At 38.1% G+C, this 15,318-nt stretch overlaps 1 long non-coding RNA gene across 2 annotated transcripts in view; it reads left to right on the top strand.

The window, feature by feature from the left end:
- The window catches only part of LOC139173140 (uncharacterized), a 40,354-nt gene extending 25,274 nt beyond the window's left edge, over window positions 1-15,080 (top strand). The window contains exons 4-5 of one of the 2 annotated variants that reach the window (XR_011559990.1): window positions 3,910-6,618; window positions 14,458-15,080. This is a non-coding gene — a long non-coding RNA (uncharacterized lncRNA). Of the gene's footprint in view, window positions 1-3,909; window positions 6,835-14,457 lie in introns of those variants that run through there. The other variant, XR_011559989.1, reaches the window with a different exon arrangement.
- Window positions 15,081-15,318: the final 238 nt, after the last annotated feature.

Raw genomic sequence — 15,318 nt, 5'->3', positions numbered from 1 at the left:
ACTGGTACAACTCAATGGGTTGCGCCTTCAGAAAAAGGAATATTTTCCTTTCCAGGCGCGTTAAAGAGAGTTATGCAGGAGTGACAAAAGACCAAATGGACATGGAGGATTAAAAAGCCTCCAGCCTCCACCTTAAGAAAGTCCCCTCTTCCCTGTTCTCTCCTTGTGGAATCTGAAATAAGGCATCTCTTAGTCTCTGGCAACACTCAGAGTGTTTAGATGAAGGGCTGAGATGGAGACACCTATTGAAATGTGTCTGAAGAAGATTAATAGGACTTGTCAGGGATGGGAAAGCTCTGGCTTTGCGGTAAATTTCTACCAAGAGAAGATGAATTACTGATGAATGCCGAGTTATCAACCCCATCACAATCATTCGACACTAAATCAAATTGAGCGGTTATCTGCAATCAGAAATTCCCCCCTCCTCTTTCTTCTTCTTCTTTTTTTTAAAAAGAAAGGTAATGTGCATGTTTTGGCTTAAGCCTTTTTTTTAATCTATAAAAACATGGCATGGAACCATGCTTTCTCTGCCTTCAGTGTGAGCCAAAGGGGACTGCTTTTAAACGGAGGACAGAATCATTTTTTTCCATGGCCTGTTTTAAGAAGCAGATGAATGGAAACTAATCAAGGGTAAAAAAACCAACCTAGAAATAGGGAGACATATCCTGACAGTGAGAACAATTAATCAGTGGAATAGCTTGTCTTCAGAAGTTGTGAATGCTCCAACACTACAGATTCTGAAGGAGAGATTGGACAGCCAGGTTCAACAGGTTCTGACCAGTTCTGCAGAACCAGTAGCAGAAATATTGAGTAGTTCAGAGAAGTGGTGAATGCCACCTCTGACTAGCCTTGCCCCCATCTACTCCCTGCCTCCTGAGTCCCAGTTGATTGGGAGGAAATGGAGATTTAGTGTGTCCGTGTGTGATTCTGCTTCCTGCCCAGGTGCATTAGCATAATTTATTTTATTTATTTATTCAATTTTTATGCCGCCCTTCTCCCTAGACTCAGGGCGGCTTACAACATGTTAGCAATAGCCCTTTTTAACAGAGCCAGCCTATTGCCCCCACAATCTGGGTCCTCATTTTACCCACCCCGGAAGGATGGAAGGCTGAGTCAACCTTGAGCCGGTGATGAGATTTGAACCTCTGACCTTCAGATCTAGCAGTCAGCTTTAGTGGCCTGCAGTACAGCACTCTACCTGCTGCGTCACCCCTGCGCTGGACTCCGCTAGCACTCAGAGCCATGGGGGCGAGCACATGTCACCATTCCACCTTAGCAGCCCACCTTTTCTGGGAGATGAAGACCAGGGACAAAACTATATTTGTCTCATTTTTCAATGGTGAAAAATATCTACCCATGTTCTGATGGCTTTTCTTTCCTTTTGAGAGGACTAGCTAAGATAATGTTCTTTGGGAAAAGAATAAAAAAATCCCCAGCTTTCAGCATGTAACCCAGATGTGTTTCAGAAAACTATTAGTGGGCATGAAAGCTTACATGTTGACTTGTCCATCAGCACAGTAGATATCAAAAGGCATATAATTTCTAGCTCTGAAGGTTCTATTTAACTACCATGGCCATTACTTAACATGCCTAATCTCTGTTAATTTGTCTAAATATCCTAAGTTACACTAAAGAAGTGACAATTAGCCTGAAGAAAGAGTAATCTTCTCTGTCCCGTCTCTACCGCCAATCAGCTTAACTCCAAAATCGATATCAGGAGTGGGCAAACTGTATGCATCAGATGCCTTTGACTTCTTTAGATATTTTGTCAGAATTTCGGAATTCCCTTTGCCTCACTGAAATGAATTACAAAATAAATCTGCAGAATAATCAAATCAGATCTCATCTGAATAAATTGATTTGCTGTTGAAATCAGCAGAAGCATTTGAAGGCCTCCTGCTCTAACTCAGTAGGTCAACTCAATCAGTGACATCTGGGATTTAAACGGGCAATTCCATCAAATGGTTTTAAAAAAATAAACCTTCAGATGAAAGCCACTGCATAGCACTAGGGACGGTTATTTGAAAAGAATAAGGTCATCAACAAAGAGGTTGATGAAGGAGAATGATCCACGATCATTCTTAAATGAGGAGTTAATTTTGTGCAATATTAACTTCTGAAGTATTTTGTGGAATTTCTGATTCCTTAGTTCAACTTTTAGCATGCAGAAGAGAGAAAGAGAGTGTGCCAGCATTTCATTGTAGTTTAGATGTTGGATTAGTAATGGGGAACCCCATCTTCAGTCTTGAAAGCTCACTAAGTGACTTCTCTCTCCCCCCCTCTTTCTCTGTCTCCTCTCTTCTCTCTCTTCTCTCTCTTCTCTCTCTGTCCTCTCTCTCTTTCTCACTCTCTTTATTTCTCTCCTCTCTTTTCTCTTTCTATTTTCTCTCTCTCCTCTCTCTCTTTCTCTTTCTCTCTCACCAAAGTTTGTGGTTATAAAGGGTAAATAAGTTAAGAGCCGGGGTGGCGCAGTGGGTAGGGTGCAGTACTGCAGGCCACTAAAGATGACTGCTAGATCTGCAGGTCAGCGGTTCAAATCTCATTACCGGCTCAAGGTTGACTCAGCCTTCCATCCTTCCAAAGTGGGTAAAATGAGGACCCAGATTGTGGGGGCAATATGCTGGCTCCGTTAAAAAGTGCTATTGCTAACATTTTGTAAGCCGCCCTGAGTCTAAGGAGAAGGGCGGAATAAAAATCAATCAATCAAACAAACAAACAAACAAAGAAAGAAACAAGTAGGTAGCCAGATAGGTAGCAGGAAATTCTATGTTCCTCACCTTGAGTTCCAGAAGGTCTCTACCTCTCCCCTCTCGGCTCTCTCTCCTCTCTCTCCATCTCCCCGCCTCCTCCCTGATTGAAGGACTGGAGAAGCCATGCCACTCTGATCCAGCAACAAACAGTCTTTGGTCAAAGGGGCACTTCACATAATTTAACAACCAGCTCACCCAGAATCGGAATTGTGTGTGCGGCGTCACAAAACACGGCAATTTGCTCATAGTGTGCTGTTTGCACATGTGTACGGCATCAAAAAATCCAGCGATATAGGACAGGATTGGGCCTGGGTGGGTGGGCGGGTTGCCACTACTAGCTCACCCAAACTGGTCTGAACTGGCTGAATCCCGTGTCTGTAACTGGTGCACAGAACCATATACCAACCAGCTTTGATCAAGTGAGTTGACCAGCTTCAATTTTTTCCTTCAAAACCTCAATGCAGAATCATTTGCTCATTTGAACAGGAGCAGTGTTTTGAATGGGCCTGTGGTGGATTCAAATTAGGCTTAATTCCAAGTGAGGCTGAGGCTGTAGAACAGTGGATATAATTTAATTTATTTTCAGTAATAAAACAATCCATGCCATTGCTATTATGATCGTCTGTGGTGATCCCAGTGGTTATCTATACTTTGGGTGCTATGTATAAATTTTTTGGATGGCACTTAGAAAATCTTTGCATTGACAAAATTTCCATCTGTCAAGGACAAAAGACTTGGATCTGCAAATATACTATGTCGATACAATACAACATTCTAGGTTCCTGGAAGAATTTGATGTGTTTGAAAACTAATAGCAGCTAGAGTACTGATAGCTGTGATTTCACATTGTTGTGTGTAATAATAATAACTGACAAATCTTCTGGAGCACCACTTGCACACCATTAGCAATGACAAAATCACCATCAGTCAATTTCCAAGAGCAGTTTTGCTTGGAACAGCTTACACCCTACAACAAAACCTTTTACACCATCCAACAACCATATCTGCCTCTTTCAGGTCCTTGGTAAGGACTCAATAAAAAATGCCAGATCCAGTCTAAACATCTGGCCGAGTGTGCTACTAACCATAATACCTTTTCTCTTTTCTTTCATCTGGCTGTTTTCTTTCCTCTTCCTTTTCAATTCTTCTCACAATGCAGGACCACAAGATGGGTTGGCCTCTTTGCCTGGAAATGAGTTATGAAAAATCAGTGTTTCCCTTTTGAAAATGGTTTCTCTCTTACCAGTGAAGATATAGACACGATCATCTTGGCCAAGTATTTCTTTATTGAATTTATACCCAAAGCATTCTCTTTTATACTTTTCTCCCCAACGTCTGAAGGGGGAAGGCGCAGGGGTGAAGTGCTGACTTGTGCCTATTGATCATCGTAAAGCCAGTCACAAAGGAAGCGTGAGGCTCCGCCCACCCCCTGGATGCCACCATTTGGGTTCTTTTATTTTCTGTGCATGCACAAAGAACCCAAATGGTGGTGTCCAGGTGGGTGGGCAAAGCCTTATGTTCCCTTCATGACTGGTTCTTCGATGACCGATAAGTGAACTAAGTAGGTGGGGCTAAGACTGAAAGATGAGGCTAAAGTCAACCAGTGAACTTCCAAAATGAGGGTGGATAAGAACCCAAGTCTCCCATTTCTGTTCAAGCACCTTTTCAACTACTCTCCATTAACTATTGGGCTGAGAAGAAGAGAGTGGCCCCAAGTTATCCCGGATGTCCGGGCCAAAGGAGGACTTAGAACACAAGTCTTATTTTGCCTAGTCTGATGTCTTCACCATTACACCATGCTGGATCTCCAATATGACCTTCTTTGGATGTCTGTAGACTATATTAGTCTTCTCCAAACTTTCCAACCCCCCAATTTTATATCTAGAAGGCATCAGACTGGGAAAGATGGTCACGGAGCTGTGATTTAATAGAAGACTACATACTTCTTATGCTCCAAGTCCCAGATTCAATCTGCAGAATCTTTAGTTAGTGCAAGAAAAAGGTTGTGGATGACAAGTTTCAATAGTGGAGAACTGAATATTTTGTAGAGATGGAATCACATCACATATGTGGCGGGGCAGGTTCTTTAGGTTATGTGAAGGTGTTTCTTTGCTACCTACCTGTGCTTTGCTTATTTTACTGCTCATATAACAATTTTCATTTTTTGCTAATGTCACCATGGCATTTTTTATCTTTTACAGTTAAAGGGATCCTGAAGGCTACAGAATGTGAGTTTAAACACTGCGCGATGTCCTGTGACTGCAGATTTCCAGTTCTTGTGACAGAACCATGGCCAGTCCATAGCTTAACTAGACAAATTGAATGGCATACTTGAATTGAGGCCAATTTCTTATGCGCACAAAGTTATTCTTCAGATATCCTGGTGTTTTTCAGATGTTTGGATTAGATACAGTTTTCCCCCATGGTTTGCTATGGCCGTACGTTGAAATCTACAGCATCTGGAGGACACCAGGTGGCCTATCCTTGACTGGTTCTACTAAACTTTCTTTAAAATGCTAAATTGGTGAATGTATTCATATTGAATCAAGATGTTGAGATCCACTGTTCAAAACAAACAATTAAGTGCTTCAGGGACCAGGTCTAGCAAATGCACTGAAAATTGGCTGGTATTTCTCCAGACATCTGGCTGGTTTAATGCACCTAATAGCCTGACATTTGGCCCTGAATTTCTTCAGCTAAATGTATCCATCTGTACCTGGTCTGTTTTTCTTTGTTTATGGATGGTACTTCCAGACCATACCACATACTAGAACCAACAGTCAGAAGTCAATCCTCACTGTTTTTGTGTGACAGAATGAACTCATGGATAAGATTTGGGGTCCCCTTAAGAGGGAACTCCAAATTGTTTTGTTCATTAATTAAATGTATAGACTGCCCATCTTGCCTCAAAGAATTGTCCCTGGATAGGGCCAAGGATTACATAACAATGCTTCATTCATGGATAGTCTTCCAAACTATAGCAAGAATCTAGTTCAGAAGCTCAACCTCAGAGAACTGTGAACCAGGAGGCACAATCCATAAACTCCATTTGGTTAGCATAATGCATCAATCTGCGTTTATCACAACCCTGACTAGATTTATATGCTCTAATGGTTCCACAATAAGAAAAAGCTGGCATCTTATTTGTCCTTTCCTGTCTCAAGGAATCCCCCACCATATATTTGTCAGACACTGATGGGCTTTGCCTGGTTTTAATCAGGGTCTGAAGGTAGGGGAGGAAAAAGTGTATTATTAAAGAATCAAAATAATTTCAGAAGCAATCAATGGATCAGATGATTGATTCAATGTGTAAATCAGCCATAATGCAAAACAGGTTTCTTCAAATGAGGACTACTGAGATACAAAGCTAGGCAGCTGCGTAGAACCACCAGTTGGAAATGTCAGAACAATGTGATTAATGCAGAATGGTAGTGGAATAATGGAATAGTATTTCCCTCTTTCACCCCCACCCCAACGAGATTTCACAGCAGAATTCACTGGCATGAAACCATGTTTTATCATTTAGAGTGTGAGGAAAGCCATTGAAGACAAATCATGATTGAGTAAAAGTAGGCCTTAATGTATATGCAAACACAACCATTGTATATGTTTTGGGGTATATCAAATTAGATTTATAGAACAAAAGCCAATATCTCTAAAATGTGCAATTTTACAGACCAGCATTCATTTACTTTCTGTGTACTTTCTCACTCTCCAGATGCAAGTTCACTTCTCCAGATACTGTTAGACTAATTTATTCTAGCTTCATAAATCACCTGCACTCTGGATCATAGTCTTTGCAGTCTAAAAAAGCACCTGGGATTCATTGATGGGAGAAAGATTCAAAGTATGTCACATGATCTGCAAGGTTAGATATTCCACTGAGTTGTCTCCAAATACTGTACAAGGAGACTTTTTTTTTTAAAAAAAAATGTTCTTCTTGAGTTCCTCAAAGTTAGCCATCAGGATGAAATTAGGAAATGTAAAAAGCCAGGCTGAAGAATTTTGGACAGTGATGTCACATAAAATTCCACCAGTAATAATTCTGTCAGAACTGAAGAAACTTGTTGGATGAGAAACAAAATCTTATCAGAGAAAAAAACCCAAGAAAGTACAGTTGCCTTTTGGAAAAAAACCACTTGGGAACAACCATGACTTGAATGATTGAAAATCTCCATAGACAATTTTATCACAACTGAGAATAAGATTAGTCCAAGATAACACTAACAATTCTCTAGCATTCTGGAAATTCTCCAAAATTCTGAGATGACTGAAAAACAGAAACTGCTTTTTCAAGAAAAGAAAACTCAGAAAATCACAAGGCAGATTTTGATTGAGTCATATGGGTCTTATCAATTCTGCCTTAACCCTGAATATATAAATGTACTAGTTGCTGGATGCCTGTGCTACACTACTAAATTAAGTGAGAGTAGACTGTCTAAACTTCCAGCCAGCAGGCCAAATGACTCATGCTATGGCCACGCCCATGCCCAGTTTAGTGAAGGGGTAGCATCAAAGCGTGTTAATATAAGGCAACTGGCAGTTGGAACAGAGTTCTTTTCAGGTGGGGATGGGGAGTAGAATGTCTAAACTCCCAACCCACAGGCCGGGTGAGGCATGCCCACTTCTAACATTAGAATGTCTAACTCCTTAGACTCAGAATGTATTAATATAATATTGTATAAGAAATAATGATGGCTATAATGATCTGATGGTCATTTGGAAAAATCCTTTTTTAGCGAGCACCTAGAAGCCAAGAGGAACATACATGCCAAGTTTCAAAGAAATGTAACCATCTTCAGAGAAATTACAATAGGTTGTGTTCAAATCTCCATTAATTAGCGTACTGAAGAAATGATAATGTTCTTCAATCCAAAATCAAGGTCCCAAGATTTTTAAAGGGTTTATTTAGCTGTGATGGTGCAGCAGGTAGAATACTGTACTGCAGGCCACTGAAGCTGACTGCTAAATCTGGAGGTCAATGGTTCAAATCTCATCACCAGCTCAAGGTTGACTCAGCCTTCCATCCTTCCGAGGTGGGTCAAATGAGGACCCGGATTGTGGGGGCAATATGCTGGCTGTTAAAAAAAAGTGCTATTGCTAACATGTTGTAAGGCCCCCTGAGTCTAAGGAGAAGGGCAGCATAAAAATCGAATAAATAAACAAATAAATAAATAAATAAATAAAATTTAGTAAATGTTATTATTATTATTATTATTATTTATTCTTTGTCCAATATACAATACATATGTCTTTATTTATAGAAACATATTGGATCTTTTTTGAACCAGGCTCAAAAAACTATTGATAGATGAATAGCTTAGGTCAGACCATAGTTTCAAACACAAACAAGAAAGCTATGAGATAAGGAACCACAATCATACATACTGCCGACCCTTGTTACTACATCTATAGATTGCAAAGCATACTAATCTATAACCAGGGACCCATATTGCTTAGGTTCTTCTAAATCAAAACCAATGTTTTATTCATTTATTCCATTCCTCTCATGCCTCTCTTCCAGGAGCTCAACATGGTGTATGTTGTATTCCTTTCTCTTCTTTTGTGCTGAGAATAGTAAAACTTGTGAGCAAAGCTGGATTGAAAGCTAGTGAGATGTCTGGAGACATTTAGTAGGCTTCCTTGGTGAGGGTAAGATATCCCAAGAAAAGCTCAAGTTATGCTTCTTTGCATCTCAGGTGAAAATGAACATGAATCTCTCAGGCTTAATTTTATCAGCCAGATATTAGATGGTCAACAGAGATGATAAAAGCTATCATAGTATTTACACCGTGGATACCTGCTAGAATTCTATGGAAGACCTAGCCCATGGATAAGTTAATTTAATACATGACATTAAAAAGCCTTTAATTGAATGGATATCCTGAAATAAAATTGCACATTTCTAAAACTTTTGTGTGAGATATTTTTTACAGGGTTTTGGTGGCCATTTCAAAAAAAGAGCAATTCTATACAGACATATCCACTAAAAAAATCCCACTGCTTTCAGTATGTATCTAGAAATACACTAAGAAAAAAGAAAATACTTCTGAAGAAGGTTGGGTTACAGGTAGTCCTTGATTTATGACCTCGTTTGAGGCCAGAAAGTTTATTCCTAAGCAAGGCAGTTGTTAAATGAATTATGCCTGATTTTATGACCTTTTTTGGGTTTTTTTTTTGCTGTGTTTGTTATTGAATCACTGCAGTTAAATGCATTATGCAATTGTAAAAACCCATCTGGATTTTCCATCGACTTTGCTGGTTGGAAGCTGAGTGGGAATTGCATGATCCTGGCGTGTTGCGGCCATTGTAAATAAATGCTGGTTGCTACATGCCCAAATTTTCATCATGTGACCTTAGAATTTTGCAATGGTTGTAAGTATGAGGACCAGTTCTAAGTCACTTTTTCCAGTGCTCTTGTAACTTCGAATGATTACTGAATGGATGGTTGTAATTTGAGAAAGAACTGTCTTTTTTTCTTAAATCAACCTTTATTCATTTTTTCCTTTAAAAACCACATGTAAAAAAGACATGCAAAATACACATAAAATGAAAACAAACATAATAACAACAAATCTCTTTTAAAGCTTTTTCATTATATTTTCCTGTTTAGACTTTACAATATTGCTATTTTTGTTTTGATGAACACACTTACATTATATCACTCTATATCCGATGGATTGATCTATTTTGATTACATATGTACCTATTTACTTATATAGAAAGTACATAGGAAGGAAAGAGGCAAGAATCATAACAATTTTGTCACTAGTAAACTTGATTTACAGCAAAATTTGATATTTTATTTTGTTATTTAACCACTTATACCATTTGTCCCATGCTTCATGGCTCTCCATTGTTAGATTTAAAAGTCCAGCATTCATTTACAACTTTCTGGGTACTTCCTAAGCCTCCAGATGCCACTTCAGTTCTCCAGATATCATTGGACTATTTATCTAGCGTCATAAATCACCTTAGCTCCGGATCATAGTCTTTGCAGTCCCCCCACCTCCCAAAAGGCACCTGGGGTTCATTGACATGAGCAACATTCAAAGTCTGTCACATGATCTGCAAAGTTTGATATTCCTCTAGGTTGTCTCCAGGTACAAGGAGATTTTTTTTTAAAAAAATGTTCTTGGTGAGTTCCTCAAGGTGAGACATCAGGATGGAATCATTAGAAAAAAATTATGATCTGTGCAGAAATGGACAAACTAACAATGGAAATAAAAGATAAATATGAGTCTGAATACTACCAAAGCTGGAATAAATTTTACTTTTGGTTAGAAGGTTGGAAAAAACAAAAACAAAAACCCCAACAAAAACAAAATAAAGACAACCAATTAAATAGTCAACTAATTTAAATAACAGGGTAAGAAAGGTAAAGAGGATTGTTTAACATGGGAATAAAAGAGATACCAATGTAAGACCTATGTAAAATATAACATATATAGCATTAGAAATATTAAATGATGGTAATATACAAATATCACTACAGAAAATAAGAAACAGGACTGCCACACATCGTCCAATGTTTCTTATGGTTTGTTTATGCATTTTTATAATAAAAGATTTTTTTTGTATTTAAAAAAAGGATAGAATTAGGAAATGTGAAAAGCCAGGCTGAAGAATTTTGGACAGTGATGTCTCATAAATAATTTTTATTGAGTAATTTTAAAAACCACATATAAACACAAAACACACACATATGTGTATGTGTGTATACACACAAATCAGACATACATAAAACATAACATCAACATACATAACCTAACCTAACAAATAACATATATGGTTAATATTAGTATCTTTTTGCAATGTTACTTTTCGCTATATCTTCTATACTCCTATTTCACTATTTCATTAATTTATCCATAGTCACGTGTTTTTTAATTTTAACCTATTGCTCTTTTCATCATCATTCAAATCTACCTGTTGTCTTTTATATTATGTTTGTTGCTGATTGTTTGAATTTGTTTTTACGTTCCAACCATTTATGCCAATTCTCCCAAACCTTATAAAATTCTGTTTCCTCTTTGTTCTTTAATGCCGTAGTTAATTTACTCATTTCCGTACATTCTAATATTTTGGTTATTATCATTGAGATTGAAAGAACTGTATCTATCTTTCAGTGCTAGGCATATGTGATTATGTGTAATATGAGATATAGATTGCTTTTACTTATTTTCTCTTTTGAGATTCCTAACAAGAAAAATTCAAGTTTAAACTCTACAGTTTGTTTTGTGATTTCTTCTATCCATTGCTGTATCCTTAAAAAATGCAATTTACATTTTAAAGACACCATCTTTAAATTGCCTCATATGTACTCTTAAACAATATTTAATAGGCCTAAGCAAGAGTCCCAGAATTAAAGCAGCATGTAATCAAACATGCATGCATACAAACACACACTTGAGCAAAACATGCAGGGGGAAAAAACAGATTGTGCATTTTCTAATCAGTTTCACCCATTCGCAAATGCATTGCAAACAAGAATCAAAGATTTCTTCAAAGCTCAACAAATGATGGGAGCGCGCCAGAACAACTTTTTTTTTTGTTATGGAGGATATAAGCATTCTTTGCTATAGCTCTTTAAAACAACAACAACAACGAACAATATATTTATATACATTTTAAATTAGAGTTGTGAAAGCAAAGCTTCATCTTTAATTCATCACTCTCAGCTGAAAGAAATCAGCCATGTCTCGCACGCAGGCCCTCGTATGGTGCTGACTTCATCAAGTATGGTCTGAAATTAATTAGCCTCATTCATTCCAACTGGAGGTTTAAAAAAAAGAGAAGGAGAGAGAAAGAGAAAGAAGAAGAAGAAGACCATGAAGAATGGAATTGTGCTTTTAAAGATGACCACTGGAAAATTTCACATGATATTTCTCCAAATCAAAACATCATAACATCAAAAATGTCATCAAAAAAGCACAACAAAGAATGTTCTTTCTGCACCAACTCAAGAAGCTCAAACTGCCCAAACAACTGCTGATTCAGTTCTACAGAGGAATCACTGAGTCTGTCATCTGCACCTCTATAACTGTCTGGTTTGGTGCTGCAACCCAACAAGACCGACACAGACTTCAGAGGAGAATCAGAACCGCAGAAAAAACAATTGCTGTCAATCTGCTTTCCATTGAAGACCTGTAGACTGCACGAGTCAAAAAGAGGGCGGGGAAAATATTTACTCACCCCTCGCCTCCTGGACATAAACTGTTTCAAATTCTACCCTCAAAACGCGGCTATAGAACACTGAACACCAAGACAATTAGACACAAGAAGAGGTTTTTTGCCAAATGCCATCACTCTGCTAAACAAATAATCCTCTCAATACTGTCAAATTATTTACTAAATCTTCACTACTATTACTACTAGTTTTTTCCTCATCATTCTTATCACCCATCTCCTCCCATTTATGACTGTATGACTGTAACCTGTTGCTTGTATCTCTAAGATTTCTATTTATATTGATTGTTTCCTGATTTCTTGATCCACATGACAATCATTAAGTGTTGTACCTCATAATTCTTGACAAATGTATATTTTCTTTTATGTACACTGAGAGCAGATGCACCAAAGACAAATTCCTTGTGTGTCCAATCACACCTGGCCAATACAGAATTCTATTCTGTTCTGTTCTGTAAAGCTATGTCTTCAATAATATGACTCCACTGTGAAGGATTTGACTCAATGTCAAATGTATGCTATCCCATCCCATCCCATCCCATCCTATCCTATCCTATATCCTGGGATTCTTCCCTATTTTAAAACTCTCTAGGTTGAATTTTCCAGACCTTTCGTCCTGTTGTGTCAAAATGAGCAACAAATCAAACATTAGGAAGAAAGGTTCTCTTTGAACCTCTTTTGGAAGTAGTGAGCATATTAACTTATAAAAATGAGGCAAAGCCATAAAGAGGAGCAGCAACAGTGTGCGTTGAAGACGGAAAAGGCTTCTAGGAAGTTGAACATGTGGCAATCCAAAGCTACAGGACATGAAATATCCGGGGCTGCAGTGAGAGAGAAAGATAGAGAAAGTTGCAAGGAATGTTGACCTGGATCTCCCTTTATTGATGTAGTAGTCTGGTCTAACAGGTATGGTGGAATGTACTGTACTATTTTTTGAAAGATGATGAGGTGCAATGGGTTAAACCATTTTTTTTGGTTGCAGACTGATGATTGGATAATATGAATGCTTTTCTGTCTTAAAAGCAAAAGAAACTTCTTACAAGCAGAAAACTAAGGATCCTTTCATCACCATTTTCACTTCCTAATCCTGCAAGAGCCAATGGAAAACATGGAATGGGGAAAAAAACCCAAAATCATCATGCTGCAGTGATGCCATGAGTTGTCTGGGAGTAATTAAAGTAGTATATAATAGACAACCCATGACAATTTGGGTCATCATTTCACAAATATTTCATTACTTAGAATAGATCAGATCCATCTACCTATCCACCTGTCCCTCCCTCCCTCCCTCCCTTTAACTATCTATCTATGCATTTACTGATGAGCAAATATTAAAATGACTGACCTGCAGCTCACCAGACATTACAGTGAGGTATGGTGGGATATATACTATACTTCAGAAACATCTGGATGTAAGAGAATTTTTAGCAATTCTTCCTATGAACAGCATGGCTAAACAGTCTGATTTTTTTTTTACATGGAGTTTCCTGTGTTTCAAGCTGGAAAAGCAAAGGAGATCTTTTCACAGGCAAATTTCTCACAACAGTGAAGACTATTAAACCATGGGATGGCTTGCCTTCAGAAGTTGTGGGTGCTCCATCACTGGAGATTTTGAAGAAAAGAATGAAAAGCCATTTGTCCATTCTGTCTAGGGCATAGGCCTTCAAACTTGACAACTCTAAGACTTGTGGACTTCAACTCCCAGAATTCTCAAGCCAGCATTGCTGGCTAAGGAATTCTGGGAGTTGAATTCCACAAGTCTTAAAGTTGCCATGTTTGGGGACCCTTGGTAGGTTCTCCTTGAGCAGAGGGTTGGATTAGGTCACTTACGACTCTGTTATTCTGTTAATACTATCATGGAGTTGACTTATAAATGCAAGAGATACTGTACATCTTCTGCATAAATTCGGAGATGTGGAATCTTTGAAAACTTTATTAGATTGGATTATTAATTCAACCTGATTTTCTTTTAAATTCATAAAATCCTCCAATTCTTCCTTCTTCCTCCGTCTTTTCTTTGTTATTTCATTGATGATGATTACGATGAGAACAATAATAATCATGCTTTCGAAAGAAATCAGAGAGTGAGGGAAACTCCATGCTATTTTTCATTTAATTAACCAGGTATCCTAATTGAATTCCAATTATTAAGTTGCCAGCAACAACTTAAACAGCAACTCAAGATTGAAAAAAGAAACGTTGCCAGAAGGGTGTCAAAGAACAGCTGGAAGAAAACCATTCCAATGATTATGTATTTGGAGGGCAAGAACCAGCTTGCACAAATATTAGCTAGGAAACACAACTCTTTTATTCAGTAGAGGCACCTTTTCTTTTTTTTTTAAGTTTTGCGGGTCTGGAAAAGTTTGCTTCCCAGACAAGGTGAACAGCTAATTAATGCCCTGAATTGATAAGAGGTGTTTTGTTTTGGTTTCTTTTTAAAAACCTGTCAAACCTGCAACCATCATGATTTTTCAACATACAGCAGACAATCTAATCCTAATCTCAATCTTACTCATAGGTTTAAAAGACAAAATCTAAGGATAATGAGAATTAGAACTGCAGAACCGCAAAGGAAAATTAGAACTGCAGAAAAAAACAGTTGCTACCAATCTGCCTTCTATCGAGGACCTGTATAATGCACAAGTCAAAAAGTGAGCTGTGAAGATATTTACAGACCCCTCACATCCTGGACACAAACTGCTTCAACTTCCACCCTCAAAATGACACTATAGAACACTGCACACCAGAACAACTAGACACAAGAACAATTTTTTCTCTGAATGCCATCACTCTGCTAAACAACTAATTTCTTCAACACTGTTGAAGAAATTACTAAGTCTGCACTATTATTAATCTTCTCATTGTTCCCATCACCCATCTCCTCCAACAAATGATTGTGTGACTGTAATTTTGTGGCTTGTACCCTTAAAATTTATATTGACTGATTCCTAATATGGTTTGATTGCTTATTTGTACCTGGACTATCATTAAATGCTGTACCTTATGATTGTTGACAAACATATCTTTTCTTTTATGTACACTGAGAGCATATGCACCAAGACACTTGGTCAATAAAAAATTCTCTCCCCTCCCCTCTTCCCTTCCCTTCCGTTCTATTCCATTCCGCCATGTCTTCAATAATTTGACCCCACCGTGAAGGATTTGACGCCATGTCAAATGTAGCCTTTTCATAACTTCTGGTTTTCTTGGGTTTTGTTTTTGTTTCGCACTTTGCTGCAATCTAGGTGTCTTGGCTGAAGATTCCTCCAGTTATCAGGTAACAAGGCAAGCGGCCACAGAGCCTTATGGGAACCTGGTCTAGAACATAGAATAATAGGATAGGAAGGGACCTCAGAGGTCTTGTTCTGGCCTCTGGTGC

This window comes from Erythrolamprus reginae, chromosome 10 (assembly GCF_031021105.1).
Source record: "Erythrolamprus reginae isolate rEryReg1 chromosome 10, rEryReg1.hap1, whole genome shotgun sequence".
NCBI classification, from domain to species: Eukaryota; Metazoa; Chordata; class Lepidosauria; order Squamata; family Dipsadidae; genus Erythrolamprus; species Erythrolamprus reginae.
The sequence above is the reverse complement of the archived record's forward strand: the minus strand, read 5'-3'. Positions and strand labels throughout refer to the sequence as shown.